Below are 5,515 nucleotides of genomic sequence, written 5' to 3'. Positions count from 1 at the left end.
CATACAGTAGGCCTGCGGGGCGACTTCCCAGATGAGGTTCCAGAACATTCCCAGCCCCAGGAACACCCTGGATGACTGCGATGCCCACTTCTGTTACGATGGCTGAGTTTGCCTCTTTTCCAACCTGATATAACGGAACCAGCATTCTCTCTTCTGTCTGGCATCTTTCACCCAACATCACTTGTTCTTCATCTGTCAGAAGATAAAGACTCGTTCTCTATCTGGTTCACCCCTTTTCCTGGCTGCTTAGTAGCCCACTCCAGAAGGGAGTGGAGCTGCTGGCTCGTGAGTGGGCATCTTATCACTTTACAAGCAGAACCACTAATTGGTTTATTTATTCCTAGAACTTCCCAAGGGGACATAGCACCACCGAGGGCCTGGGGGATGCCCAGGGGCAGCGAAGGGGAACATTAGCTCCATGGCGTTTCCAGTTCACCAAACTCTGGAATGAAGGCATCCGGGCCATTCTGGCTCCCCTTCAGAAAATCGTTAGCTGATGACCTCATGGCCAGCCCCGTGGCCAAGCTGGGAGGGGCGGTGGGGCGGGAGGTAGGCAGGCGGCCATCAATGAGCTCAGTGGGCCAGGGCCCTGCATTCCTCTCTGGCAGCTTCCATGGGTCCCCAGGGGCCAATCCAAGGTAGAAGTAAACAGCGTGAAGGCCAGGGGTCAGGCCGTTCCCGCCACCTGGCTTGGCCCCAAACCTCCCAGAATTTTCCCTCGCCACCACCTACTTTTGGCCATGGCCGCCCTCATCAAACACACGCAACACACAAGAAAACACACACCCACTTGTATTATTTGTTTCTCATGACATGAAACAAACACAGTCACGGCAGGAGGTCCGGAAGAGGCCAAAAAAAAAAAAAAAAGTTATTTTAAAATTTCCTATGAGTTTGCAGGACAAGGAGAATTGCTATCCTATTACGTGAGCTTCCTTCCAGGCCAGTGGGTGCCTGTGTCATCTAGAGGGTCCTCCAGGCAGCCTGGGTTTAAATGCTGGCTCAGCCCTTGAGATGCCCAGCAGATTCTGAAGCATTGCTAATCTCTTCCAAACACTGCTTTCTCAGCACTACCCCCTTAAAGGGTAGCACTGAGTAGATGGGCCTTAATCTGAGCTATAATCCCAATGTTTTAGATTTAATGACCTCTGTTAGTAGAGGTGGTTGGGCAGCAATCTCTCCACTTCAGCCAGAGTTGGGTTGAAACACGCCCGGGCAAGTTTGCTCGGAAACAGTGTCTCCTTCTGACAAACTCCTATGTATCTGTTCAACCCCAGCTTTGATGTCCTTCCTCCCATGAAGCACTCCCTATGCTCTCCCCAGTTTCCCTGAGGCTGAGGGGCCTCCCTCTCAGGGTGCCATCCTGCCCACCGAAGACTAGGGTATCTGGTTCTGGCCCTGTGCCCCCCGCAGACCAGCACCTTTTCAAGGACCAGGCCCCACTATTACTATGCTGGTTTCCTAGGCTGCTGTAATCAAGGATCACAAACGGAGAGGCTTAAAACAACAGAAAATTATTCCCTCGCAGTTCTGCAGGCCAGAAGTTTGAAATCCTGGCCTCTCCCAGTGTTTGTGGCCCCAGATGTTCCTTATGGAGGGACCAAGGGCAGGCAGCCCCAAGATGAGCCGCTTTAGCATGAACCCTATTTTGAGTTAAAAGCAATCAGAACCCAGCAGATTCGGGAAAAGCTCTGTACCTCCCACTCAACTACCTGTTTGTGCTAGGAAGAGAGCTATTCCCCAAAATTCCTCTTTACCTAAGAAACGTATCTACATAACAGGGTGGTGTTTGTTTTATAAACACCTCCTCTTACCCTCCTGCTAACGGGTCTCTCTTCCCTTTTCTCCTCAGACCCCTACCCCTCTCCTGAGCTCATGCAAGCATCACGTTGCCTCACTGTCTTTGGAATTCCCATATCTGTGTGGATTCCCCAGACATATGCAGGCTATTACATTTCATTTTCTCCTGTTAATGTCTCATGTCAATTTGATTCTTAGTCCAGCTACGGGGACCTTGAAGGGCAGAGAGAATTCCTCCTCCCCAATACTTGGCTTGTGGCCGCATCGCTCCAATCTCTGCTTCTGTCTTTACATGGCCTTCTCTTCTCTCCTCCTCCCCCTCTAAGGACACCTGTAGAGTTAAGTCCCACTATAAATCCAGAATGGGCTCATTCCAGATCTTTAACTTAATCACATCTGCAAAGACCCTTTTTCCAAATCAAGGCACATTCACAGGGACTGAGGGATAGCTATCAGATCAGGCGTGGTCTGGGAAAGTCCCTGAGGGCCACCCACAGCAGTGAATGGGGGTGGCGAGGGGTTGGCATCTTCTCGCACCTTCAGATGGGAAAGATGCACACACATTCCGGGGTATATAATGGGCTTGCGGTACTCGGGCCATTGTAGGACAAACCCATGCTCAGGGAAGGGAGACTCAAGTTCAAATCCAGATTTTGCCACTTCCTGGCTGTGTGGTCTTAGGCAGGTGTCTTGGCCTCTCTGTGCCAGGCTCCTCCTCTAATGTCCTCAGCCCTGGACAGGCCACAGCTATGAGGATCCACAGGTCTTTCTCCTTGCTTCTGATAAGGGTAATTTGCATACCTGGACCCACAAAATAGAAGCCACCCCAGTGTGGGCCCTGCCCACATCATAAATCTAAACCTAAATCACCTTGGGGCGTCTGGGGGGGCTCAGTCGGTTAAGCGTCCGACTCTTGATCTCGGCTCAGGTCATGATCTCAGTTTGGTGAGTCCAAGCCCTACCTCGGGCTCTGTGCTGACAGCACGGAGCCTGCCTGGGATTCTCTCTCTCCTCTCTCTCTGCTCCTCCCCCACTCATGCTCGCTCTCTCGCTCTCTCTCAAAATAAATAAACATTAAAAAATAAATAAATAAACCTAAATCAGCCTGTCCTTATAGGAAACCTAACATACACCAATCACAATCTTCCCGTTCAGCATTAGCTAGCTTACCTTACCCTAGAAAATAAGACCTGCTAACCTTGTAAGGAAATCCCTGACCTCCTAGTCAGCCATGTCCTGCTTCTGAGTCACTTCTAAAGCTCTGTAAAATCCTACATTCCTCAGGGGGTATGCTACTCTGCCCATGAGACATGTAGTCTCCCACGGATTCGTGGATTGTTTTCCCTTGAAGAAGGGACATCAAACTCGTTGCTAAATTGTATTGCTTTTGCCATTTGACAGTGCTCACATGAGAGGTGCTTTACTGTTTATTTCTTTTTGAGAGAGAGAGACCGAGCATGAGTGGGGGAGGGGCAGAGAGAGAGGGAGACATAGAATCCGAAGCAGGTTCCAGGCTCCGAGCTGTCAGCACGGAGCTGGATGCAGGACTCGAACCCATGAACTGTGAGATTATGACCTGAGCCAAAGCCGGACGCTTAACCAACTGAGCCACCAGGCACCCCGAGAGGTGCTTTAGAGAAACCCATCTACTCATTCATTTGCTCATTCATCCCACAAATACTGCTTCAGCATCTGTCATGTGCCAGGGCCTCCTTTCAAGTGGAAAAAGAAGACTCTAGGTGTGATGGGAGTAGAGAAAAAACCGCTAGCAGGGGACACAGCCTATTCAAAGGCCCTGAGGTTAGAGACTCTCACACAGACAGTGTGAGAGTGAGAGTGAGACAGCTGGAGGTGACAGCCGGGCCCTGGAGGTTGTTCTCAGCGGATGAGCCTGTTTGAAATCCTGGTTTGGCTTCTCCGCATCTCTGTCACCTGGGCAAGTGAGCTCTTCACATCCCGGATTCTTTTTCTTTCTTGTCAAGTGCAGTTTTCCTCACCCGGAGAGGTTTATTTGCAGCTTTTCGGGATCAAGATCCGATTACAAATCTGTAAGCATGTAGATTCACCCCCAAAAAGTACCCGATCGATGGCAAAGGCCATTTCTTGAGCAAAGTCAGTTTTATTGTTAAAAAAAATTTTTTTATTGGGGCGCCTGGGTGGCTCAGTCGGTTGGGCGTCCGACTTCGGCTCAGGTCATGATCTTGCGGTCCGTGAGTTCGAGCCCAGCGTCGGGCTCTGTGCTGACAGCTCAGAGCCTGGAGCCTGTTTCGGATTCTGTGTCTCCCTCTCTCTCTGACCCTCCCCCATTCATGCTCTATCTCTCTCTGTCTCAAAAATAAATAAACGTTAAAAAAAAATTAAAAAAAATTTTTTTTATTGTGTAAAAGACACATTACATAAACATAACCATTTAAAAATGTGCGATTCAGTGGGTTTCATTCATTCACAGTGTTGTGTAACCATCATCGCTATCTAGTTCCGGAATTTTTTCATCACCCCAAAAGGAAACCCCGTCCCCATTAGCAGTCACTCCTCACCCCCCTTGCCCCTGCCCCTGACAACCACCAATCTACTTTCTGTCCCTATAATTTTGCCTGTTCTGAACATTTCATATGAGTGGAATCATAATATTTATATTTTAGCAACTGTGAATAGTGCTGCTATAAACACGCATGTACGCGTTTTGTTTGAACACCTGTTTCAGTTCCCTTGGGTCTATACCAAGGAGAGCAGTTGCTGGGTCGTGTGGTAATTTTACGTTGAACTTGTTGAGAAACTGCCAAGCCTTCTCATCTCAGTTTTACTTTTTGTTACAAAATATTTCAGGTCTACACAAAAATATCAATAATAAAGTAACAAACACCCACCTACCCACTACCCAGCTAAAGAAAGAAACATTCCCAAAAGAGTTGAACACCTTTTATACCCTCCATCGTCCATCCATTATGCTGTCCTTTCCAATCCCAGGGAAGTCTCTATCTAAAACTGGGATTTGGTCATCCCAATTCCTATTTTTATAATATTATATATATTTTGAAGGGGTAAGCATATTTAAAACTTTTTCAGCATGGGGCACCTGTCTGGCTCAGTCAATGGAGCGAGTGACTCTTGATCTTGAGGTTGTAGGTTCAAGCCCCACATTGGGTATAGAGATTACTTAAAAAAAAAAAAATCTTTAGGGGATGTCTGGGTGGCTCAGTCTGCTGAGCATCCAACTCTAGAATTTTGGCTCCAGTCATGACCTCACGGTTTGTGAGTTGGAGCCCCGCATTGGGCTCCACATTGGTGGCTCAGAGCCTGTTTGGGATTCTCTGTCTCCCTCTCTCTGCCCCTCCCCCACTTGCTCTCTCTCTATCTCAAAATAAAACATTTAAAATAAATAAATACATACACACATACATACAATCTTTAGGGGCACCTGGGTGGCTCAGTCAATTGAGTGTTGGGTTCTTGATTTTGACTCAGGTCATGATCCCTGGGTCATGGAATCAAGTCCCATGTCAGGCTCACACTGGACGTGGAGATTGCTTGGGATTCTTTCTCTCTCTCTCTCTCTCTGTCCCTTTCCCTCACTCATGCTCTCGCTCTCTCTAAAATAAAACAATAAATAAAATAAAATCTTTTTTCTTTTTTTTTTTTTTTTTTTTTTTACTTTTTTTCTTTTTGAGAGACAGAGAGAGATAGGGCATGAGCAGGGGAGGGACAGAGAGAGAGG

This window comes from Lynx canadensis, chromosome A2, assembly GCF_007474595.2.
Source record: "Lynx canadensis isolate LIC74 chromosome A2, mLynCan4.pri.v2, whole genome shotgun sequence".
Taxonomy (NCBI): Eukaryota; Metazoa; Chordata; class Mammalia; order Carnivora; family Felidae; genus Lynx; species Lynx canadensis.
Note: the sequence above shows the minus strand (reverse complement) of the source record.